Raw genomic sequence first — 27,283 nt, forward strand, 5'->3', positions numbered from 1 at the left:
CGGGAAATGGCAGCTCTGCCCCTTCCCAGCAGGAACAGTTTTCCACAGGCATACTTGGAAACACAATCACTGAGTAAACATGAACTCCATCAGATGTAATAGCAACAAGAAAAAGAAGATGAAACCTACATTGGAGTTTGGGTAGTAGTGTTTGGGTTTTTTTTTTTTTTTTATGAGGAAGATTGTCACTGAGCTAACATCTGTGCCAATCTTCGTCTATTTTGTATGTGGGACACTGCCACAGCATGGCCTGATGAGCAGCGTGCAGGTCTGCACCTGGAATTTGAACTCATGAATCCTGGGCAGCCAAAGTGGAGGGCGTAAACTTCACCACTACACCACCAGGCTGGCCCCTGAGTACTAGTGTTTTCAAAAACCCATTTTAGGAAACCTTCAACAATTCAGGCTATGGATAACCCAAAGACACTGAGGACTCCAGTCTTGGAATTCTTGATCATTCAGCCCAGTAATTCTCAGATGCAAAATGCCAGGTCGGGAACAGGGTTATAGTCTATACATAGAGCAGTGCTGCACAGGGAGACCTAGAGAAGGATGGCCGCCACAGCACTGCTACACGGAAGAGCTGGAAACAGCCCAGATGACTGCAATGGAGAAACAGCTCCACCCAATTGGGTACAGTGACAGTGTGGATATGAGCCAGCAGTTTATATGAATGACAGAGACCTACATGGAAAAATCCTAAGACATGCGACTCAGTGGAACAGTGATGCATAGAGTATAAAGGCATTTACATAAATATTTTTGAAAACCCAGCCATCAACAGAAGACTGGATAAAATGTGGTGTATCCATACAATGGAACATAATTCAGGCATAAAAAAGAACGAAGTGCTGATCCATGCTACAACGTGGATGGACCTTGAAAACACCATGCTAAATCAAAGAAGCCAAACCCCAAAGTCCACATATTATATGATTCCATTGATCATATTCCGTATTCCATCCAGAAACGTCCAGAACAGGCAAGTCCATAGAAAAAGAAAGCAGATTAGTTGTTGCCAGGGTCTGGGGGGAGGGGAGAAAGGGGAATGACTGCTTACTGGGTACAGGTTTCTGTTTGGGGTGATGAAAATAATCTGGACTTACACAGTGGTGATGGTTACATAACACTGTGAATGTACTAAAAAAATGATTTGTACACTTTAAAGGGTCAATTGTATGGTATGTGAATTATATCTCAAAAAAATATGATGGCATGGATGAACTTGGCAATGAAACCGGGAATGCAGAGGCGGCGGCAGATTTCTGAGGTACAATCAGCAGGATGCAGTGACAATTGTGATCTGGGGACAGGGAAGAGAGAGTGAAGGGGCAAAGTGATATGAGAGGATTTGGAACTTTCCGGCTCACTTACAGAGCTCCCCTGTAATGCATTTCGCCAGATCCCTGGGGCTCTCAGTAGCACCAGGGAAGGGTTTCCCTGCATACATCAGGTCATTACCAGTAAACCTGACCCAGACCTAGTGGCTTTAGGGGCTCTGGTTGGGGTGGTCAGCAGAAGAAGCACAGGGACCTGCTAGTCTAGGGACCCATCCTTGGAGCTGAACTATCTTTGACACAGAGGTCCTCAGAAGTAGCCAAGGAGTCACCAGCCCCCCTCTCAACTGTGATGACCCAGTCCCAGAGTCCAGCCCTGAGGTTCCCTCATCTTTGTAAATAACACGGACCACAGAGGGACAGCTCATCTCACAGCTGCCACACTCACTAGATCAGAAGGGGAAGAGAGCCTAACCAAGGGGATGGGGAGCTGGTCTGAAAATCACACTCCCCCCTTATGGGAAAGTAAGGCTGGGGGCCACAGTCAAGGGCCTGCGGGCAACCTGGTCAAAGATGAAACTGCTGGGCCAAGGGCATCCACACCCCAGCCCTCTGCCATTCACTAGCTCCGTGTCCATGGACAGGCTTCATAGCTCTCCCAGAACCTCTGTTTCCTCCTCTAGGAGGCTAGTTACTATACTTCCTGAGGCTATCGGGAAGACAAACGAGATCCTGGATGTAGATGTGATTGTGCCCGGTGTGCAGGGGCACCCGATCCAGTAATGTGATCCTCCCCTCGACCCTCCACTTCCACTGGCTCATTTTCTGCAGCCTGTGAAATGCTCGGGTCTCCCCAGCCCCTGCTGCCCCCCAGCTCCTGCCCTCTCTACCCTTCCCCTCACAGGCAAAGTAGGGCAGTAGGGGCTCCAGACCCATTTCCTTAGGCTGGTCTCACTCCACCACCCACCACAGGCCTGCTTCGCCCGTTCTCAGGAACATGAGCTGGAACACAAGACAGGGTTCCCTGCTCTTTGACTCGGTCCCCATTAGCTCCTCTTTCTTCTGATTTTCCTTCTACCTCTCCGGCCATGCCTTCCCTGGCTCCCGACTCGCATCTCCTCCTCGGCCTTAAACTATGCCCTTAAACTATGCCGTTGCATCTTCCTGCCCGCCTTCCTTTCTCCCTCCCTTCCCTCCCTCCTTCCTCTTTCTTCCTGCCCCTCCTCCCTCCCTTCCCCTTCCCTCCCTTGCTGACCCACTCCCTGGGGGGATGTGGTCCAGGCCCATGACTTGGTTTTCATCTCATGTCGAGACCTCCCAACCCATGTCTCGAGCCCTAGCCGAGGCCGCCACTGTCTCTCATGTGAACATAGCCACTCCTGAGACTCCGCCTCCTCGTTCATAACGAGGCTGACAATCCCTACACATCCCGGAGATGCTGCAGTGGCCCAGGACCTGGCACGCAGTAGGTGCTTAGTATTGGTCAGTCTCTGACTCCAAGGCTCATACATAATGTGCTATGTGACCCTCTGGAGTCCCTTAACCTCTCTATCCCTCTATTTCTCCATCTCTTAAGTCAGACAGGAGCCCTGCTCTGCCGTCCTCGTAGAGTACCCATCTGGGCATAAAAACCAGACAGTGTATGCAGAAGTACTTAAAAAACAAAAGGGCTCTGAAACACAAAGTATTCTCAAATGTTATCATTCCATCAGTATTGGCAGGTCGTTCCACTGGCCTAAGGCCGTTTCTGTGCGTCTTTGCCAAGTCTAACTTCCAACCTCTGTGCTGATGGAGAAGACAGGTAGCCATCCCTTTGGGGTTTGCCACTACAGCAGGAAGGCTCTGGAAGCAGCTGGCTTCTAGCCTGTGTTGAGGGCCTCCTCGGTACCAGGCACTGTGCTAGGTGGTCCACATTACCCATCACGCCCCAGGATGCTCTCATGACTATCTCTGCCAAGTGGGTCTTATAGCAATCCTTACTGGGGAGTGACCAGGCTAAGAGAGGCACAGTTCCAGCCCTGAGGTGAAAGGACACACCCTGGAATGACTTCAAGAGTCCCTCGCTGGCTCGTGGAGCTGCCTCTTGTGTGGGGCTAAAAGCAAATATTCACCTTTCCTTCCCCACACCAGGTGCCCCGAAATCATCACTGAGTAAGTGGAACCACCAGTTACTGCTGCTCAAGCCGGAAATTTGGGTGTTCGTGACTCCTGACAACTCCTTCTCCTCACCATCCACATCCAACCCGTCAATGAGGCCAGTGAATTCAACTGAAAAAAATCTCAAGTCCACCTATTTCTTTCATGCTCGCTGCTACCACTCTGGGTCCTTTAACTAAGCACTTTGTACATATCTTGCTCTATAGTTAATTTCCACGTTGCTTTTATCCCATGTCTGTATGTAATTCTAATGTCTTCTTCACGTCTGTTGTCATGTCTTCCCCAGCAGGTTTCCTCTGAATCATCCTAAGGTGCTCTACCCATCCAAAGGAAGACGCTCTTTGGGAGTGCTCTGCATATCTGCCAGTACACAGCCAACCAGGAGATGGCATGTGCTCTTGTCACTGTCGCCAGCAGAGATCTCCGCTTGGGCCCTCTCTCTGCCTTTGTTAATCAAGAGCTGTTTTATAACCTTTGCACTACACACGGAGGAAAATGATCAGACTCCCTCTTTGGGAAATGTTCCTTAGAAATGACTATCCATAAAAGCAAGTAGATTTAAAAAAGAAAAACCTTTCAAACAGGTTTGTATCGTTGGCCTTTGGCAAAAGGGGCGGGAAGGACGAGAAGGGATGGCTTACTGAGAAGGTTGTTCTTGTCCCATCGCTGGTGAGGCATTTGATTTCCTAAGTATTAATCAAAATCACTCTTGATTATAGCAAAAACAACTTTTGCTATAATTTTAATGCAATTAACTGAAATATATGGTAATTCTGAGCAATCTTGCTCTTGAGATTAAAGAACAGCCTGCCAGGAAACATACGAATAAAGCTTTAAGATCAAAATTTGCATAATTAGGCTTCTTCCCCACTCTACCCACCCCCACCCTCAGCTTCTCAGGCTATGAGAAGTTCTGTTGAAAGGAGATGTTTAAAGTCCACAGGCCAGGGCTGCCCCGGTGGTGCAGTGGCTAAGTTCGCACGTTCTGCTCCTCGGTGGCCTGGGGTTTGCCGGTTTGGACCCCAGGTGCGGACATGGCACCACTTGGCAAAAAGCCATGCTGTGGTAGGCGTCCCACGTATAGGGTGGAGAAGGATGGGCATGGATGTTAGCTCAGGGCCAGTCCTCCTCAGCAGAAAAGAGGATTGGCAGTAATTAGCTCAGGGCTAATCTTCCTCAAAAAAAATAAAAATAAAAAAATTAAGTCCACAGGCCTACAACCTGAGCTGGCACCCTTCCAGGCTGGAATATTCCTTTCTGAAAGTGTGTTCATGTTTCTACAACACATCTCTGATAGACTAACAGATAGCCAAAGACAGGTGGATAAATTACAGAATACAGAGGTTTTGAACCATACTTTCGGAGGCGAGAACACAAAAGTAGCAATACCTTCTGGCTTATGAAATTGCTTCCTAGCAGTTTAGTATCATGCAACTTTGTCCATCCTGCTCTGTAGAAGTATCATACTCTACTCTTGAAGAGATAACCCAAGCAATACACCAAACCTCAAAACTACAGGTTTTGTTTATAAAAGATATTTTAATGCCTGGTCACAATGGATGTCCTTATCACATACTCCCCCAGCCCAGGTACTGCTCTCACCAAAAAGGCCCCACCTCCTATGCTACTCTAACAGGGGCTGTGGCAGCCAGAGCCACTGCCTCACCCTCTTCACCTCCTTCCTACCAGTCCTAGAGTCCCTAACTCTCTGGGCAGAGCCTGCGTTGCTCCAGGAGAGGAGAAAAAGCATCAAGCAGTTATTTTCCGGAGGATATGACAAGCAAGACCATGCGCACCTACTCCTGAGAAGAGGGAGAAACAGAAGGAGTGACGATGCCAGTTACACATCTGACACGCGGGCTGGGGGCTGAGTATTCCTGGGACCTAATGAAGCAATCCCTCCATCTCCATTCAGTGCCACCATAAAAAGATCTTTAACATTTAAAATCATGGAAAATGTCAACAGACCCATTTCCTCTTAAGTTATTCTTGGACATGCAGTAAAGTTTAGGCTTAAAGGTTAATATTCCTTTATCGGAAGGCTTGAGGGAAACAGAAATCATTTTTGTTCTTTGCTGCTTTGAAAACGAATGCGGAAAAGAAGACGACAGTAGAACAATTGGTCTTTTTTTTTTTTTTTTTAATACAGGGATCTTCAAGATATGATGCCACGCTAGAGACCACTCAGTTAACTAAAACTCTGCCTTGACTTCCTGTTCCAGATGGCGGACCAAGCATGTTCACATCCCCTGTCTTTCAAACCCGCTGGGAAATGTCAGAGAAGGAGCACACAGTGAATACATTCTGAAAAGCACTGGGAGCAGGAGGCCTGAGGAGGAGACAGGCAATCTAAAGATTAAGATGAATTTCTAGAAGAACAAAGGTAGGGGAGATCAGAACAGTGGATAAACCAAAGTCAGAGGAGCTGAACGCCACCAAGCATTAGAGAAGATGTGGGGGAAGTGGAGCTCTCAGACTGTTGGTAGGAGTGGAAAATGGTACCACCACTTTGGAAAACTCCAGCAGTTTCTTAAAAAGTTAAACATATTCATAGCGTATGAGTCAGCAATTCCACTCTTCAGTCTTCATCCTACAGAAATGAAAACGTGTCCACAGGAAGCCGTACATAAATGTTCACAGCAGCTTGATTTATAATAGCACAAAACTGGAAGCGACCCAAATGTCCATGGACAGGAGAACTGATAAACAAACTGTGATATATAATGGCAACTACTCAGCAATAAAAAGGAACTGCTGACACGTGCTATAACGTGGATGAGCCTTGAAAACATTATGCTGCATGAAAAAAGCCAGACACAAATGAGTAAATATGGTATGGTTTCATTTCTATGAAATTCTAGAAGAGGCAAAACTAGCCTGTGGTGTAAAAATCAAATCAGCGGTTGCTTGGGGTTGGTGGGGGGAGGCCGGAAGTGATGTAAGAGAACTTTCTGGGGTGATAAAAATGTTCTGTCTTGATATGCATTCATCAAAACTGACTGAACTTAAGGATCTTAATACCTTAGCCTTCAACTGTACCTAAATTATACCTCAGTGAAAACGATACTTAAGAACTATACCAGAATTAAGTGAAGAAAAAATTTAAAACAATACTGAAGAACATAAAACAAGACTTGAACAAATGAAAAGACATACTAGATTGTGGATAGGAAGATGCAATATCATAAAGATGTCAATCCTCCCTAATTTCTAAATACGACATATTTCCAATAAAAACAGTAACAAGAAAAAATGTGGGAAGAAGCCAAGCTCAGGAGCACATCCCCTGCCCAGAATGGGGTATAGAGGCTGGGTTGAAGACCCCCTACTGCCCTCAAGTCAGTGTGCTGGGGGTACAGGGACAGGAGAGTGGGAGAGGGAAGGGGGAGGAGCCTAGAAAAGTGACTGAGGAACTGCTGCTCCCCTCGGCCTGCCACACAGCCCTGTCACCGCAGAGAAGCTGGACATCTCCCCCTTAAAGAAACTGAGCAAGATGGCGAGGAGGAGCTGGCAGCCTGAGCAGGCCTGGGACCTAGAAGAGGATTTCATTCAGGCCAGCCCCAACCTGGCGCTGGTTCACTCAACCCCAACATGCAGCCTTCACCCCTACACTGTGAGCTCTCATTGTCCCAGACCGCAGCCCACCTCCCAGCCAGGGAGGAGACATTCCGGCTGGATCTCCACTGAGAAATATGAGCAGACACCAAGATTTACCGGACACTGGAGGAAACCAGCAAGCTCCATTCATTCATCCAACAAATAGTCACTGATGAGCACGATGAGGTGCCCAGCTCTGATCTCAGCCTTGGGAAGCATCTGAGAGCAAGGCAGCTACAAGTGGTGCCCTGACAGAGCAGAATTCTAGTGGAAGTGGTCTATCCACGCAATGGAATATTATTCAGTCATAAAAAGGAATGAAGGACTGAGCCACACTGCAACCTGGATGAGCCTTGAAAACTTTATGCTAAATGAAAGAAGCCAGACACAAAAGTCTACCTACTACCTGATTGCATTTATCTGAAATATCCAGACTAGGTACGTGCACAGAGACAGAAAGCTGATTAGTGGTTGCCAGGGCTGGAGGGAGGGAGAAGGTGGAGTGACTGCCAGTGGGTACGAGGTTTCCTTTTGGGGTGATGCAACTGTCTTGGATCTAGACAGAGTTGATGGTCACTCAACTTTGCGTATGTCCTACACACCATTGAATTCTACACTTTAAAGGGGTGAATTTCACAGAATGTGAATTACAGCTTGATTTTTTGTTTAAGGCCATAAAAAAACCTGCTTTTAAAGATATGTTCACAGGGAAACCAGTGTAAGGGGATTCTAGTCAGAGACTGCGGGGAACTGAACTGGAGCCCAGCTGGCCCTGCTCCCATCTAAAACCATGCTGGCCCGCATGATGAGCAGTGGAGGAGGGGCGGGCAGTAAGCAAGCGCCCAGGGCAGGAGGAGGGGAGAGGCAGGGCAGTTGTCTGGTTCCCTATAAATACATCTGGCCTCTAACCAGGGTCTGAGCCTGACTGCCCAAACATGAAACAGGGCGTACTTCCAGGGGCCACTGTGTCTCACTTGAACACAACAGAAGTGTTCTGATCCTGCTGCTAGTGATTCAAATTTCTGCAAATCCAATCCTATTGTCAATGACCTAATGAGCTTTCACCTAAAAGAATTCCTTTAGTGAATGCTTATCATAGGATCAGAGAACCAGAAAGTTAGCACAGGACTATTTAGTTACCAAACACTGAAGACCTACCAGGTACCAGGGACTGCGGGAGCGAGAAAGATGATAAAAACAGTGTTCTTGATCTCGGTGCAGTAGCAGAGGCACTTAAATGAGGTTATGACAGCTTGGTGTGTCAGGTGCTACGCAGTCACAGCAGCAGTCACGAGCTCTGCCTGGCGGGCTTTAGGGAGTGGGTGGCAGCTAAGCTAGGTAGGGGAAGGTCAGCAGACATTCTCTGGGAGCAGAGGAAAGCTGGGTCAAGCCCTGGAGGAGCAGGAGCCCGCCATTCTCCAAGGGCAGGGAAACACCAGTGAGGAGGGAGAAACTGGGAGGGCTGGCTCAGAACGTGCAACAGGGAATGGCCAGAGAAGAAAAGGCAGGCAGGTGACGGAGGCCAGACTGAGAGGGGCAGCAGGGATAGTTAAGAGGGGCTGCAGGGGTGAGAGGAGTGTGACGATGACCTACATGTGTCCCTTGGCATATAGGCTAGAATGGTGACACCATCCACCAAGTTGGAGAGCAGAGGAGGAGAGGCCAGCTTGGGGAGAAATGCCATGTCAAGGTTTGCTCATAGCGGAGTTGAGGACTCATTCTTCTGACCCCTCCACTGGATTTGACACCACTAAGCAATCTTCCTTGAAACACTTTATCCTGAACCTCCATGACAGCTTCCTCCTTGGGCTCTAATCCTCTCTCATTTCTCATTCTCCTTTGCTGATTTATTCTGTCTGCCCCTTCAATTTTGATGTTCCCCAGATTGCTAGCTATCTTCCACGTTCCCCCACTCTCTGGGAGTGATCCACTTGTTCCTATGATTCCAGGTCTTACTGCCCCACCCCACCCCCCACACTCAAAGTGGCTCTGAGCTCCAGCCCCAGGGCTTCCTGCCAGACCTCTCTCTCTGATCCCATCAGCCTGAGATCTGCTGAAATGCCTCACTGTTCACTGACAACTCTTCCCTCCCTTGGCCTCCACTCTCTGAATCATTCTTTTCAATCACCTCTTGTTTGACTGTTTTATGTTATTAAGTAGATGTCCCTAGGAGGGTTCCTGAGTGATATGTGTTCCAAAAGCATTACATTTTTTAATTGAAATTTTTATTGAAATAATTATAGATTCACATACACTTCTAAGAAATAATACAGAGATCCCTTGAACACTTTTGCCAAGTTTCTCCCAAAGGTCACATTACACAAAATTAGAGTATACTATCACCATCAGGATATCGATGCTGACACAACCCACCCACCTTACTCAGGTTTACCTAGTTTTGCTTGTACTCATCCGTGTGGTTTTATGAAGTTCTACACAATGTTATCACATGTGTAGATTTGTGTGACCACCACCACAGTCAAGATAAAGAACAGTTCCATGGCCACAAAGATCCCTCATGCTGCCCTTTTCCACCTCTCACTCACCTTCCCACTTTCCTCTCACCTGCCCCTAACCCTTGACAATCACCAATCTGTTCGCCATCTCTATAATGAGGTTATTTCAAGAATGTCATAGAGATGGAATAACCCAGTACGTGTTCTGTTGAGACTGGCTCCTTTCACACAGTATTATGCATCTGAGATTCATCCAGGTTGTTGTGTGCATCCATCGTTTGTTCCTTTTAATTGCTGAGTAGCATTACACGGGGTGAATGTACCACAGTTTACACAGTCACTCATTGAAGAACACATGGGCTGATTCCAGTGTTTGGCGATTACAAATGAAGCTGCTGTCAACATTCACGTACAGGAAGCCTTACATTTTTCCGAATGTCTGTGTTGCCTCTCCGTGAGGATGACAACTTGGACCACACACTTTTCCCCTCAAAGCTATGTCGAGGTACTGCTCTGGTGTCTTCTGGCATCAAATCCTGTCATGAAGAATGGTGAACCTGACTTCTTGTCCCCTAATAGGTGACTTGTTCCTTCCGCCTAGGTTTCTTTTAAAAAAGATCATCAACAGAGATAAATCACTCACTAACCTAATCAAGAAAGGAAAATGAGAAAAGAACTGATATACAAATTAGGAGTGAGAAAGAAGTAACTAGTAATATAGTAAGACAAAGCTTTTACAAGTCTTGCTCATGAATGCGAAAATCTGGCTTTATTCATTGATTCCCTCCTTCATTCACTTGACAAATAGTTATAAGTGTCTACTATGTGCCCTGCCCTGCCCTGTTCTAGGTTCTGTGGATACCGCAGTGAACAAGACAGACCAAAAATCCTGCCTTTACGGAGCTTACAGTGGGCTGGATTAAATAGATATTATTCTAGAGCTATATAAATTTTCAAGAATTTGTCTATAAGAGAAAACCTAAATAGAGCAAACTCCATGAGGAAAACTGGGAAAGCTGTCTATGAACACCCCTCCAAGAGCATCAGCCAGGCTCCGTGTCCACAGTAGAAGGCCTGCAACCCTCAACAATTCTAATTCTAATTTTTTTTAATCCAAATCCTTAGTAAAATAGGAGTGAGAATTTGTCCTTAACATTATAAAACTCTTTATCACAAACCAAAGTCGCAAACATGTGAGGAGGCCCCTTCGCACCACTATTATTTAACAAAGCCCTGGGTGGCAAGCCAGGAGAATCAGATAAAAGATAACTAGGGAAAAAAAATTTAAGAAAAAGAAGAGGCAAAGCCAGCAATATTTGCAGGTGACATGACCATATGCCTGGAAATGCCAAGAGAATCAAGTGAATAGCTAGGAGAAAGAAAAGAATTGTTTAGTAAGGTGGGTGGTAATAAACATATAAACACACACACACACACAAATCAGTAGCTTTCTTAGACACCAACAATCATCACTTGTAAAACTTAATGGGAAAAAAAGATCTCAATTATAACAGGAATGTATACTATCAAGTACTTGGAAATAAGTCTAGCAAGAAATGTGAAGTATGAACATGAAGAAAGTTATAAAATGCAAAGAAATACAGAACTAAATAGAGAAACCATGTGTATCATTCGGAAAATTTAATACTGGAAAAATAACCCGCTCTCTTAAAAATCAACCTACCACTCAATTAAAATTAAAAAAATAAAAAATAAGTCAACTCACCTAGTCAATTCAATTGCCATCGAAATCCCAACAGACTTTTTTTTAACTTGAAAATTTGACCCTAAAGTACACATGGATGAAATGTATGGGGAAACAGGAAATTTCAGAAAAAGAAGAGTAATTTAAGAAATGCCTGCCCTATCAGATACTAAATCTTCTGCAATTTTTTTTATCAGAGCAGTATCTAAATACATCTTTTAATTACAGTACATGAATGACCAAGCTGCATCATTGATTGTATTTACAGACAAGACTTGACTTAACGTCAATTCAAAGGCCTCTGGGGCCCACTATTTAAGTGTCACTAGTCTAGACATTTCCCGCCACCAATTCTAAGTTATCAGTTCTATGCCTCGCTATTTCCATTGCCTACTCTCCACTAAACTAATTCAAGAGGCTCCCTGTATGCATCCTCCCAAATAACTACAGTAAGCAGGGAGAGTCACCCCCTTCCTTCCAATTCCACACCCTAGAGAGATCACCAGTGTCAATGATTTGAGACCTGCTACTTCAATAATCAACTTAAAAAATGCAATAACCCTGGTGGCCTTAGTGAAACCTTTCAGTAGACAGTGAGGCAAATGACAGAAGCCACACTCCAGTGTGATTGAGAAAATAAAAGGAGATGAAGAGGGGCAGGGAGTGGAGATTTAAAGAAGGCGGGAGATGGGGTATTAGCTTAAAAGGGACGCAGAGGAAGGAGGATGTCGCAGGATGAAGGAACACTGGAACATGTTTTTAGGTGAGGGAAAAGAATCAAGGAAAGGGAGAAGGTGATGAATGAAGACACAGGCGATAAGTGATGGATTTGATCAGTAAGGTCCCTCCTCTCAATAGGAGGATGGGGATGGGAAGACACATTTACAACAGGACACTAGACCATAAAGCAGCTGGGAATAAGTAAATCTAACAGGAAACATGAAGCGCCCACTGCGAGGCAGGGCTGGGCCAGGGTTGGCTCCAGGCCTCCTGGTTCCCAGTTTAGCGCCCTTCGCATTGGACAGACTTTCTCTCAAGAACATAATCCAATAAGCATGTGAAAGGATGCTCCACTTCATTAAAAAGTAAATGAAGACACCATGAGATACTGTTTCACACTCATTAGGATGTTTTTTCTCAAAACAACAACAAAAAGAAAACACGCCCAAAACCAGAAAATAAGTATTGGTGAGAATGTGGAGAAACTGGAACCCTCATACACTGCTGGCAGGATTGTAAAATGATGCAGCAGCTTAGTAAAACAGCCTGACAGTCCCTTAAAAAGTTAAACACAGCACTACCATGTGACCTAGCAATTCCACCCAAGGGAACTGGAAACTTAAGTGCACATAAAAACCTGTACACGAACGCTCACAGCAGCATCACTGATAGCAGCCAAAAAGTGGAAACAACCCAAATGTCCACCACCTGATGAATGGATAAATAAAATGTGATATACCCATATAATGGAATACTATTTGGCCATAAAAAGGCATGAAGTACTGATATACGCTACAACATGGATAAACCTTAAAAACATTACATTAAGTGAAAGAAGCCAGACACAAAAGGCCACCTATTGTATGATTCCATTTATGTGGAATGTCTAGAATGGGCAAATCCAGAGAGACAGAAAGCAGATTGGTGGTAGCCAGGCTGGCTTTGGCGGTGGCAGGGACAAAGAGGGACTGCTAAAGGTTATGGGGCTTCTTTTGGGGTTGATAAAAATGTTCCAAAATTTAATAGTGGAAATAGTTGCTCAACTCCATGAATATACTAAAAACCCCTGAACTGTACACTTTAAGTGGGTAAATTGTATAGTACGTGAAAATGGAACTGTTTTAACACGTGGGAGGTAAAGGGAGATCAACCTGCTACAGAAAAGCTTCTGCAGTTCAGAGGCATTGGATATAAAGGTTCCATCTGTGACCAGGGACAAGTCCCTTTATGACTTTCTGCCTCTGCTTCCTCCTCTAGAGGGAAGATCAGGGCCCTCCAAGAAACCCACCCTCACTCTCAGACAGCCCTTTTTCCTCTTCTGAGGCTGCAGACATCTGGCTGCTGCCCATTTCCTTGAGGCTGTCTTCTCCTGACTTCCAGCATATTCCCTCCTAGTCATGGAGCAAGGTGGAACTGCCTGGCAGTGGCTGAGTTCTCTCTCTACCCCAAGTCAACCTGGCCTGTGCTAACATCAGTGGCCTGGGTATCCTTCGGATCCTGCCTTTGACCCCTTCACCTCCTTCCTCATCTCCAATATCCTTCACTCACCTCATTTTGCTAAGGGTAATCCATCCCCACTCTGGACAAGTAACTACACCGCCGTGGAAATCTCACTTTCTGGTCTCGGCCCTATCTTCCCAATCCTTGCTAGACCTCCTGCCCCAGCAGACCTGCAGAGCCTGCCAAGCAGCCCTTTGCCATCTCTTCCTCTTTCCCTTGGGGCCATCAACTAACTCCTCCTCCTTTCCCACCTGGCACAGTCCCAGCTAGGGCATGGCAGAGACTCCAGCCAGCATCAGCAATCCTTGTCACAATGTTCTGCCCTCTCCGCCTACTAATCCCCAACATTAAGAAGAGAACCCACTCTCCAGCCCCACTAGACTGGGAGCTCCTTGAAACAAGGCTACTGCCTGAGTCATCTCTGCTGGCCCAGCACCAAGCAGGGCGCTTGGCACACAAGCAGCACTTAAGGCTTCCTGGAGGGAGCTGACAGCACGAGCAACACCGCCACCAGCCTTGCTGCACTCGGGGATGTGCCACGTTGCAGTAGCAGGTCTCACATCCCTGTGCCGATTGGCATTGGAACAGCTGCCAGCTCAGGGTGTGTGACTGATGCCAGGCCCTCAGGCCGCCTTGGCAATCCACGTTTCCTTAATCGGCTTCCTTTGTCCTTTGATGTTACTCCTTCCAACCTTAACTCTCCAGCTGGCTCCCTGAACTCTCAACACAAGACCCTGTCTCCCTCTCCGCAGAACACGGAGGCCATCAGGTAGGACCACTCCACATGCCCCCCTGGCCCCTGTGCTCGTAGGTGATAACAGTAACAACACTTGACGTGAATAGAGTATTGCTAAGCTTCAGACCTTCTCTCTCCCACCTCTTCCAGCCACCCTGTAATCACATACCATTATCCTCAGCCAAATATTACGTACAAAGATACTTGCTGAAATGTAATTTATAACAGCAAAGACCTAGAGTCCACCTCAATATCTACCAAAAATCATATATTCAAAACTATTTTACTTAAAAACATACTCACAAGAAAAGGTTACACAGATAAACAGGATAAACACATCTATCTATCTATCTATCTATATATATCAACTTGTTTCTAGTAATGGCAGGATAGATTATGTGGACTAACCTTCCAATTAAAACCAACTAAAACGGTTGATTTTAAAACCATCACCTTAAAAGCAGTGAAGAACTGAACTGACAAGATGGTGAAAACAACCATGACAAAACCTAAGAGCCGGCAGGAAGTCCAGAGAGGTAGGAGGCCATGCACACCCAGGTGTCTGCCCTGAGGCCTTTGCCAATCCGGACAAACTTGACTGTGGTTTCAGCAACCTTCAAAGGCAAGCAAAAGAGACGGAAGGCTGGGCCCATGGCCACCTAAATTAAGGACTCGAACAGAACATTCTTCCAGCATTAAACTGGGACCCCAAAGGGCTACACTCTTGGGGTAAGGGTGACTCAGAAACAAACTTGCCCCTCCCCAATTCGGCCTCCAGCGACTGCAAAGAAGGCTGCTTCGGTACTGGGGAAACAAGGGGAAAGGCCAGGAAGTTGTTTTAGGTGGTCCCAGGTTAATAATGTCCCAAGGCACCTGACAAAATCAAAGACAAATCACTGGAAGAAGGCACATTTATCCTAGACGTCAAAGAATCCCCACATGTATATTTCAAGGACAATGATCAGTACACAGCTCCAAATAACCAAGCACATGAGGACACAAAGCACTGTGAGCGAGAACCATAGAAAAAGAATAAATAGAAAAACGAGCCAAGACTTCACCAGGCAATTCATAAAAGAAGAAATCAAATGGGCAATAAACACATGGAAAGATGCTTAACCTCGTAAGTAAGCAGAGAGATGCAAATCAAACCATAATAATATAAAACTATAAGCCCACCAGCAGCTAAAAAATACTGAAGTCTTATAATACCAAGTGTTGGTAAGGCCAAGGCACAACAGAAACTTTTACAGAATGCTGGTAGGAAGATAAACTGGTACATCCACTTGGGAAGACAGTGTGGCATCACCTGCAAGATTGAAGTTACAAATACTCTATAATCCAGAACTTCACTCCTAGGTATGACCCCAGAACATCAATTTTCAAACTTTTTGGCCTTCAGACTTGATATACTCAAGAATGGCTGAGAATCTTAAAGAGCTTGTGCTTACGTGGGTTATATCCATTGATGTTGTCATATTACAAATTACGTCTGAGAAATTTTTAAAACACAAGAAGATACACGCACACATTCCATCAGCTATCAGAGCAATGACTGCACATGTCACATCAACTCTGGAAAACTCCACCATACACTCGAGAGAAAAGGAGAGTGCAAAAGGCAATTAACATCATAGTGTTATCATGAAAACTGCTGGACCTCGTGGACCCTCTGACAAGGTCTCAAGGGCCATTCAAGGGTCCCCAGACAGCAGTTTAAGGACCACTGCCCCAGAGAAACTTGTGCACATCTACATAAGAATGCTCATGGCAGCACTGCTTGAAATGGTCAAACTAGAAACTACCCAAATGTCCATGAATAAAAGAATGGATAAAAAAAGAGGGGGCTGGCCCCATGGCCGAGTGGTTAAGTTCGCACGCTCCACCTTCAGCAGCCCAGGGTTTCACCAGTTTGGATCCCGGGCGTGGACATGGCACCGCTCGTCAGGCCACATTGAGGCGGCATCCCACATGCCACAACTAGAAGGACCCACAACTAAAAATATACAACTAAAAAGAAAAAGAAAAAGAAAAAAAAACTTGTGGTATATTCGAATACTGGAATAATACATAGCAATGAAAATGAATGAACTACCAATACACACAACAAATGATTAGCAATGTTGAAGGAAAGAGGTAAAACACAAAAGCCTACATACAGTGTGATTCCAATTCTACAAGGTTAAAAGAAAGGCCAAATGAAACTATATTATTTAGGGCCATAGACAGATAGGTGGTAGAAGTAAAAAATAAAGCAAGAAAATGACTACACAAAAATCAGGCTAGTGGTCCCATCAACTGATGATTGGATAAAGAAGATAAGACACACACACACACACACACACAAACACTCACTCTGGAATACTACTCAGCCATGAAAAAGGATAAAATCGTCCCATTCACAACAACATGGATGGACCTTGAGGGTATTCTGTTACGTGGAATAAGCCAGATAGAGAAAGACGAACTCTGTATGACTCCATTCATAGGTGGAAGTTAAACATATAGACAAAGAGAACTGATTGGTGGTTACCAGGGGAAAGGGGGGGTGGGGGGAGGGCACAAAGGGTGAAGTGGTGCACCTACAACATGACTAACAATAATGTACAACTGAAATTTCACAAGGTTGTAAACTATGATAATCTTAATAAAAAGTTAAAAAAAAATCAGGCTAGTGGTCCCCTCGGGGGGAGGGAGGGGCTGTGGTCAGGGGCGTCGTCAACACTCTATTTCTCAACCTGATTAGTGATGACACAGATTTTCACTTTATACTTATTCATTAAAGCCTTTGCACACTTTTCTGTATCTATGTTATATTTCACAATAAAGGGAAAAAGCTATATACATAGTGCAATACCAATAATGTGAGATACGTATTTCTGCAGAGAAGAAATTATTGAGATATGGTATATCAAAATGTTAACAGTGGTTAATCCTGGGTGACGGGGTTTGCATTTCCTCTACACTTTTATACATTTTCCAAGTTTACTACAAAAAACACATCTTACTCTTGTATCCATGTAAACACCCGGTATTGTCAGAATTTATTATAATTTTTAGCCTACTGGACGGTATGTAATTTCATCTTATTATAGTTTAAGTTGCATCTCTCCAATTACTAATGAGATTGAACATTTTTTCATATGTTTGTTGTCCAATTTGATTTCTTCTTTTATGAACTGCCAGTCAAGTCTTTGGCTCATTTTTCTATTTACTCTTTTTCACCGGCTCTCAGAAAACCATAAAATGTATCAAAAAAGACAAGGTCACCATCTAAAAGTGAAATAAGGGTCAGCACAAAATAGATGGGGCAAGCCACCTGTGGAAATTCATGCAGAAGACACCTACCTAGAGATTACTGATGTGCCTGATCTAACTAGGATGAGCTCAAAGCTCACCAAGGAGCCTAGAGTCAGCTCGAACTGATACGGATCCACAGAGATGGGCTGTGATCTGATTTTCTCTAACATATCTATCCTGAGGCAATGTGATAGTGACAGAAAACTTTAGTGACTCATGAGGAATGCTGAAAATGGAGAGTGGAATTATAAAGAATATGTCTGTCTCTACAGCAGTGGGTCTCAACCTGGAGAGGTTCTGCAACCAGGGGACATTGGGCAATGTCTAGAGTCATTTTTGGGTTGGCAAGACTTGGGGAGGGGTGCTACTGGCGCCTAGTGGGTGGAAGCCAGGGATGCTGCTAAATATCCCACAATGCATAGGACAGCCCTCTCCCAATGAATTCTCCCATGTCAACAGTGCCATGGTTTAGAAACTGCTCAACAGCCTCTACCTGGGACAGAAAGTGCTCAACTCTCCGTGACTCTTCTCCGGGTACAAACAGTCGGAGGTAGAGAAAGGCAAATCCCCAGGCTGCCCTACCTTGACGGGGTAATCCAAAGCCCTTGAGACCCACACTCTGCAAGTGCCTCCAAGAGCGCTGCGTGCTGGGCACTGTGTTCTCCAGAGGAGGCCACCCTCCATGGGGAAAGCCTGTGCAAATAAGGCCAGGTCAAGCTCATAGAACACCAATGCTGGAAGGACCCTCAGAACCAGCCAGTCGTCTGTCTCATTGGAGAGACAACCCGACAGCTGATGACTGCAGTGTGGCATCAAGGGAAGAGGCAGACACAGAGCTAAGCTATCAACCAGAACAATAACCAACAAGCATAAGGACAATTATTTCATATCGCCAGAGAGCTACAGGCAGTTAACACCTCCAAGAGGATGCAACATTTCATCAGCAGCTTGAAATCTCAGTGGATTTGTGTGGCAGCTTTAAATTCTGGCTAAAAATTCTTTGACACTCTCCCAATGAGAAGTGGGATATCTGTTCTCACCTTGAATCTGGACTATCCTTCAGTGACTCATAGCCTATAGAATGCAGTGAAAGTGACACCACACAGCATGAGACGCTAGGTCATAAAAGGCCGTGTGCTAGGTACAGACCCCACAGAACTGAAAACAAGGGCTCAAACAAAGACTTGTGCACACATGTTCATAGCAGCACTCTGCTCAATGGCCAAAGGGCTGGACCACCCAAATGTCCATCAGCTGATGGACAGACAGGCAAAGGATGATATACCCTACCTCTCAATGTGAAAAACACACTGAGACACTAAGGGAACCTATGGGCTGAACCCAACCACAAGTCAGAGAGCAAGGGAGGCCACTGATTCAGCCCATACTAGTAGATCTGAGGAGACGGCAGGTCCAGTGCTCAGTATGTATCTGCTGGTGCATAAATGAGCCAGGATCCGTGTGAGGCACCATGGGCAAAACAGAGGAGAAGCAAGCATGCACTTGCCCTCAAGGAACTTACAGCTTTCAATAGGGGGCAAAAGTGGGTGAGGGTCTTCAAAGCAGACAGCATTGCAGCAACACTGCTTTTATTACACGTGACAGTTACTACATCTAGTGGCCTCCAGGCCTGTCCTGCCTGCCATCTGTGGTTTTTTCACAGCACCCCAGACCAAAAGAAATACCTAGCAGTTCTGTTTATTAAGTAGTTAGTTTCAACCAATTTAAACAGTGGTGGTTTGCATGGTATCTGACAGGCATTATCGCATTTTCCTCGAAAATTAAAAATATCCATGGCACCAGCATGAGTTCAACGCCACTGTAGTTCAACCGGTCCAGTGCCCCAGGGCACCTGGGTCCACAGGATGGGACCCAGAGGTGTAGCCATGAGAGGCAGAAGCAGAAGACTGGAAGGTGGGAATACTCCCAGCATTTATTCTCCTGGTTCCCGCCCTCGGGGCTGCCACAGCTCCCTCTACAGAAGCCCGGACCTCTTCTACAACCTTAGCCCCTCTGGATTCCAGAACCCCTCCTCCCCTTGAAGCCCGGGGGCGGGGGGCTAAAAACCCATCTTGCTTCATCGCCCAAGGAGCTTCACCAACCCCTGGTCGGTCTCCCTTAACCCTGCCCATACCTTGTAAATAACCCTTTAATTAGATGTTCAATTACTGCATCCCAGTGTGCCATCCATTTTCTGCCGAGTGCCTGTGCCAGATATTCTTCTAGATACTGGTGACAATGCAGACAAAAATAAGGTCCCTGCCCTCATGAAGCCCAAAGTCTAGTGGTGGAGACAGACAGTAAGCAAGGAAGCAGGTGGACGGATAACCCCTGGGGATGAGGGCTTCAAAGACAACTCAGGCAGGCTGGAGGTGGCAGGGTATTTGGGGTGCTATTTCAGGTAGGGTGGTCAGGGATGGCCTTAGGTGGGGCACCTGAAAAGAAGTGAGGGCGAGGACATGCACCTATCTGGGGGAGGAACACCGAGCCAGAGGAGAGGGCACATGCTAAGGTCCCCAAGGCAGGAGAGTGATGAGCATACTGGAGGCCAGCCCTGGGCAGGGGCAGGAGCTGAGATGAGAGGATGAGCAGGCCACAGGTAAGGGTTTGGATTTTATTCTCTCTACAACTGGAAGCCATTGGAGGGTTCTGAGCAGAGGGACACGATGACTTGGGTTTCTAAGATTGTCTGACTGCTATGTGGAGATTGGACTGTAGGGGGCAGGAGTGGACTCTGGGACACCAGTAGGAAGGTCACTGTGCGGGCTCCAATGAGAGCGGATGGTGGCCAAGCCAAGGGAGGAAGTGAGAAGAGGTCGGAGTCTGAATGAACCTGAGGGTGGTCACAGCATGGTTAGCTGACAGATCAGATGTGGGGCACGAGGGAAAGAGAGCCCTGGAGGAGCGGCCAGAGCTGCCAGCAGGACGGGATTGACAGTTACTCAGGTGGGAGGAACAGGTTCGGAGGAAATGAGCAGCAGCTCAGGTTTGTACAGGGTCCTTTTGAGATGCCTGTTAGCAGGGGTAACAGTCAAAATAATCTAACACAGCTGCACAGGGCATGAACTCTGGTTGCTGGATTATGGGGAGGTCCGGGGATCCTGAGGGAAGGGCTGGGATTCAGTTGGTGCGTGGGGAGAACAAGTGAACTAGAAGGATTTGAATACCCTAAGCACCAGCAGGGCCTCAGACGCCCATGTGGACATACTGAATGTAGGAGCCTGAAGGTCAAGCGAGATCAGGGCTGGGGATGTAACTGAAGAGTCACAAGCATGCAGACGGAATTTCAGGTAAAGCCATGAGGCTGGTGGAGGCATCTGGAAAGCAAGTGCAGCTGAAGAAGTTGACCAAGGACTAAGCCGAGGCACTGCCACAAGCCCCAAGGTCAGGGAGGTAAGGGGCCTGGCAAGGATGAGTAGAGCGTGGCTTCCCAGGAGTCAAGGGGAGAAAGTGCTTCCAGGGAGAGGGTGTGATGGGGTGTCAGGTCACCCTCGGGTTTAGCAACACGGAAGGCATCGCTGACCCTGGCCATTTCAGGGGGAGAGGTGGGAAGCAAAGTGTTGGGAGGAAACGAACAGGAGATCCAAACTTCAAGTGCATGTGCTGTATCGCCTGTGACGAATAAAAGATTAGAACATGCTTTTTGTTTGTTCCCTTTTAGGCACTACTTTGGATTCTTGCATGTTTTTGAGCCAGAATGAGAGCCAAATGAATGGAAAAAAAGAGGACTGTCCTACAAGAGAGCCCAGAACTCTGCAGGAAGCCAAAGGGATATGAAGAGCAACTCAATCAGAGCTGCCCCTAGGGCAGTTCGTGGTCAGGAGCTCATTCGGACTCCGTGCAGTTCACTAATTTGTGGGCACAGCCAAGCAAAGGCTTTTGCAGTGAAGGCTTTCCTCAGCCCCTGAATTCTCTATGGCTGGCAGCTCCTTAAGCAAGTGGGCTCTTTTGCATTCTCATCCCCTCTAGGGGGCCTAACTTTACTAATACCTGGACAACACACCGCCTGTTTGTATTAGCAATTAATTGGCTGCTCCAACAGTTCTGTGAGGCCAACAAAGCAGAGATCAGAAGCCTCTTGGTGCAGATAAGGCAACTGTTGCCAGCGAATGGTGGGGCCACAATGAAATGCAGGGCCTGGGTTAATTCCATCATTCCAGGCTAGCTGAACCAGCAATAAAGATAAGAGATTGTTAAAATGAACCCAGTCCGCGCCTTGGCACTATTTTGGTGGTAATGAATTCTACACTTCAACAATATTTCCTGCCAAAGGTACCACCTCTAATTTGGAAAATAATCCCAAAAAGAAGCACCTCGCAAAGCCACCGCTGTTGTCCAGCCTCTCCTTTAAACAGACGTTCACGGAGCAGGGGCCCTCCTTTCTGCGGGAGTAAGCTACAGCCCTCTTCAACGACAGTTTTCCAAGTGTTTTTGTTTGTTTTAAAGCTGCAGCACACTCTGATATCTTATGAGCAGCCCTAGGTAGAAAACTAATAAAAATAGCTCACAACTGGTTGAAGCTGGGGTGGAGGTCCAGGCCTGCCCATTCCTGCTCTGGTCCTCTTCCCCCACCTGCCTCGGGAGAGACGGCCTCAACACAATTAGCTGAAGCCAGGGCACTGGTGAGGGCAGTGAGGAAGGCGAGCTGACAGCACACTCTTCCTCCTCAGCGAAGGGGCAGGCAGCCTGGACAAAGAGAAACCCTCTGTCCCCTGCCTCAAGCAGCCATCAGGGCTGGGGAGGGGGGGAAGGGGATGGAAAAGGCCTCTTGGGAGACAGCCGGTGGTCCCCACAGCGGCCACAGGCTCTGATCTCCTTGTGAAGTAGTTTAAAATCAAACCCAAGCAAAAGAAATCCAGCTGCCTTCCAGGGCCCTTGAAGGTGCTTCTAAAGGTTCATTGCCGCACCAAGAACATCACTGCAATCCAATTTCCTGCAGATTTATTTTAAAATCCTGAATTCAGAGCATATTGAGAATTTAAGACAGCAAAATTGAAACAATGTAAGGAAACATCACAACATCAAAGAATGAAGAGGACCCTAGTATCTACCCCTTAGCTTCTCCATCAGTTTCCTCTTGCTGCTGAGACAAATTATGACAAATTTAATGGCTTACAACAACACACATTTTTTATCTTACAGTTTTGGAGGTCAGAAGTCCAACATGGGTCTCACTGGGCTAAAATTAAGGTCTCAGCAGGGCTACATTCATTCTTGACTTCTGGAAGCTCAAGGGGAGTCTGTTCCCTTACCTTTCCAGCTTCTAGAGACCGTGTGTGCATTCCCCAGCTCATAGCTTTTCCATCTTCAGAGCCAGCAACAGCCACTTGAATCTTTCTCACCTGGGACTGCTCTGATCCTGACTCCTCTACCTGCTTCTTCCATGTTTAAAGGACCCCTGACCTTTAATTGGCCAGGATAACCCAGGAGAATCTTGTTTTAGGGTCAGCTGATTAGCAATCTTAATTCCATCTGTTGGCTTCCCACCCGCCTCCATTTGGAATACCTACCTGCATGAAAGATTTGCCTGCCTGTTTCTCTTACACATTTAGGATGACTTTAAGCTTTCACATGAAAACCAAGCTTGGCCAGTCAGTGGACCTGTGGGTAAGCCTCAGGGAGAGCCGAGGCCAGGTCGGGGTACAGGACCCTGGAACCAGGCCTCCCTAAGCACACCGAGAGCAGCAGAGGAATACGTGCTAAGTGCAAAGAGTAAGAGTGGACCCGCAGCAGGAAAGGCACCAACACCAGGTGGGGGAAGAACCTCAAACAGGAAGGTCAGCACACCTGGAAAGTATCTGAAACTCACCGGAACCAAAACCAGCTCCTCCCACACTCCCCTCTGAGCAGCCACCAGCCTCAACATCCTCAGCATGGTCATCTCTACTGGAGGCAGCTTCAGGCCTTTCTTCAGTGCCGGCTGCGGCCAACTCTTGGGTGATTTCTGTGCGTGTGTGTGTGTCTTAACAAAAACGTTTCAGTTACCTGGTGTCCAAAATGATGGAGGGGATGGCGATGTGACCTGTGACAGCAAGGAAGGGGCCGAAAACCAATCAAAACAAATGACACTAAAAGGCAAACAGTCCCCAGACTCTGTGAGTGCAGTGCAATAACTGGGGGGCATACTGGCGAGGTTAAGTAGCTCTGGGCTAACCCTGCAGGCACCCCTGCAGCCTATCTGGCTCATACCCAATAGTCCAAGTCAGCCCACAGGGCTTCTGCCTGGATCCCAGCCTGGCATCTCAGCACCGCCAGCACTTGGGGCCCACTCTGCTCTCCTCTTCCAGTGCCCAATCAAGGCCCAGGGCCATGAAGACCAACCCCAACCCAGGGGTCACATGCTGCCACTTCCCTCATTTGTTCTGCTTCGACTATAGTATATTTTTAAATGGAGATACAATTCACACACCACTCTTTTAAAGTGCACAATTCAGTGGTTCCTAGTACATTCACAAGGTTGGACAACCATCACTTCTATTTAGTTCCAGAACATTTTCATCATTGCAAAAGGAAACCCCATACCTATTAAGTAGTCACTCCCCATTCCCCCCTCCCCCAGCCCTCAGCACCCACTAATCTGCTTTCTGCCTCTATGGATTTGGCAACTCTGGACATTTCACATAAACAGGATCATACACTATATGGTCTTTTGTGTCCGTCTTCTTTCACTTAGCATGTTTTCAAGGTTTGCACGGTGTGTGTTTTGAAAATGTGGCTTGGAATGTCTTAGGTAATGTGACTAATAATTAACACTGAGCTCACTCAGAGCCCAGCACCACGCTAAGTGCTTTACCTATTTGTATTCATTTAATAGTAATTCACAACCCCATAAGGTGGATAGTGTTGTGTTCCCATTTTACAGATGAGGAAACTGAGGCACCAAGCAGTTAAGTGACTCGTCCCAGGTCATGGTAGCGCTGGCCAGGCTTGCCCCAAAGCCCACACTCTCCCCCTGTCAGCTGGGGAACAGGCGCTCGGTCCCTTATAGGGACCAACACACTCATCACACTTATTCTCGGCCACTTCTTACATTTCTATGACCTGCCCCATCCCTGGAGGTATCTGTGTCCACTACTCCTGCTTTGGTTATTCAGATAAACCTGAGTTCAAGTCCTAAACCTCGCTGGCCCGCACATTTTTCATCTGAGAAATGGGTTACCACCCAGTTACTTTTCCAGGCTATAGGCAAACAGCCATTATGGACATCACGAGACAAGATGGGTCACACTGCCAACCTTTCAGAGTAGCTATGAGGGGTAAATGTGTGTGAAGCACTGAGGGCCTGGCGCGGGGAAGGCATTCGGGAAATGGAGGCCTCGTTATCATTACTACCCACCCACGCCACTGAGATTCTGCTCGAAAGCCCAGCTTCTCATTCCTGTAGGTGCATACAGGCGTCAGGCCTGTCCTCAGAGGATTTTCCAGAACTAGTAAAATACACAGCAGACTAAAAACCCACCTGTAATTAGAACAGGGATGACTTGTTAACCACCCTTTTAAACTCCCAGGAGCCTAAAGCCTGTCTCAACCTGTCAGCGTCTGGAGGGATTATCACAAATCATGCTTCGAGGTTGCGTGTGCTTTCTGAGGCGTGCTGGGCTTTCTCGGTCACACCTCACTACTGACGAGCAGGACCAAGAATAAAGTGGCTCCCGGGCAGCGCCCCCATCCACCACTCCAGGGCTCCCTCCAGGAGAGCCAGCAGGGCCCGAGCGCCTGCTTTGTGTGCTCATTTGGACACGGCAGCTCTAAAGCTCTGACTGCCCAGAAGCCCAGGGGAGACCACCAATGCAAAACCCATATCTTTCATCTTATTTTGCACAAAATATCCACAAAACTGGGTCCCCACCTTGAAGCAAAAGCTGCTTCTTTAGTTTTCTTAATTAAAATAAAAAAGATCACTGAGGTAGCAGTCTTATCTGGGTGGGTCCTGGCACAACCTCTTCTGAGCTATGTGACCAGGAGCTCCTCATCTGCAAGGTGGGGATGCTGCCTAACCAGCAAACTCGTTGGCGCAATTAAAAACGATATATGTTAAGTGACTGGCACACAGCAAGCACTGAGGAGATGATAGCTGATGGCAGGGCTGAAGATCTCAAAGTGACACATGCCTGGTCCCCTCAAGACACCTTTGTGAGTTATTAGGAGTTATACACGGATGAGCAAACCAAGCGAGGTTCAGAGAAGTTTCCCAAGGCCAGCTGGCCAGTAAGCGGTAGGAGGAGGGCAGCCTCTGGGTGTAAAGGCATTCTACCTAGTGCTTAAAAGCAAGGACTGTGGAATCAGACAAGCCCGGGATCAAATCCTAGCTCTGGCACCTCAGGCAAGTTACTTCACCTCTCTGTGCCTCTGTTTCCCCATCTGTAAAATGTGTGCACGGGCTCGAGTTTCCTCCACCACCTCCTAAGTCACCTAGCGTAACACGTGATGGTGGAAATCTGAGACATAATCATTTATATTCCCCACCTTCTCAATGTGCATACCATGTTGAAGACTTTCAGAAGACAGCATTTTTCTAACTTTCCCATACTTCCACTTGCAAGTTTCTCATATCATTAGATGCAAGTCAATCAAATGATCATACGTTTTCCCACAAATGCATCATAAACAAAATACAAACTTAACCCCAAAGGGAAAAATAAGACAAAAATTCAGCAACCCTGTAACTTGCTTTATTTTTCTTCATAGCACTAACGATACATCATACCGATTGCGGTGTTCGTGCTTGCTTTCTCCCCCACCAGGATGTCCGCTCCATGAGGGCAGAGTCTAAGTTTTGTTCACTGCTGCATAATCATGTCTAGAACAGAGCCTGGCACTTTTGTAGAATGCTGAATGGCTCTTGCATCAACTCCAGGAGGGCTGCCCACAGGACAACACTCTCTGCATCTTTGGCAAACTGCCTTGGACTGGCTACTGTTTTCCAGTGTTCCTCATACGTAACCTAAATCTCACCAGAATTCAGTACTGGGACAAGGTTTTGTTTTTGCTGAGCTCATGTTTTTCACTACCTGAATTTGCCCTCTTTGTCAGGAAGCTCAGAGCACAATTCCGTGCTCAATTCCAGTGTTTTCTTCAAACCCTTTCTCTGATGTGGAGATGGGTTATAAATAAGTGTAAGAAGATTCTGTCGGTACATGTTGGAGACCCTATTTTTAGCCATGGACTGCATTTATTCTAAGAAGATTCTTCTGAAACTTGAATGTGCCTGCAAAGTACCCGGAGATCTAATTAAAATGCAGAATCTGACTCAGCAAGTCAGGGCGGGGCCTGAGATGCTGCATTCCTACCAAGTCCCAGGTGATGCGATGCGGTCCCTGGACCACACTTTGAATAGCGGGAGTCTAAGAAACTTGCTCCCTTGATTCGACAGAATTTCTCTCTCCTCCTGCTTGGCAAAATATCACCAATGGCTCGAAAACTGGTGCGGGCACCAGAAGCGCCTGATCAGCTGGTTAGACGTACACATCGCCGTCCCCCATCCACCTCCCCACCCCTGTCCCTGCTGAGATCCTGAAAAGGGGGATAGGAACGAGCCCAGGAAGCTCCCCAGGTGCTTCTGCTGCAGGAGGACTCGAAACACGTTTTGAGAAGGCCCGCTCGAGGGAATAAGTGCTCTCTTCAAGGTTTTCCCAAAGGCAATCTGCTGGGGAGAGCTGTTGTCACCGGTGGTGACACCTTGTTCAGGACTTTAAGGGGGGACTGTCCCGCTGTTTCTAGCTCAGCACTAGGACGGATCCCGGTTCCTCCTACCCGGCCACATGGACCGCGGCTGGGCCAGCCCTGGCGGACTCCGGGCTCGCCCGCTCGCCCCACCGCCCCACCGCCCCACCGC

The 27,283-nt window shown here is 46.9% G+C and overlaps 1 protein-coding gene across 3 annotated transcripts in view; it reads right to left on the reverse strand.

Moving 5' to 3' along the window:
• Window positions 1–27,283, reverse strand: part of CD99L2 (CD99 molecule like 2) — a 114,508-nt gene that overhangs the window by 86,747 nt on the left and 478 nt on the right. The window lies entirely within an intron of this gene.

Source organism: Equus caballus, chromosome X (assembly GCF_041296265.1).
Source record: "Equus caballus isolate H_3958 breed thoroughbred chromosome X, TB-T2T, whole genome shotgun sequence".
Taxonomy (NCBI): Eukaryota; Metazoa; Chordata; class Mammalia; order Perissodactyla; family Equidae; genus Equus; species Equus caballus.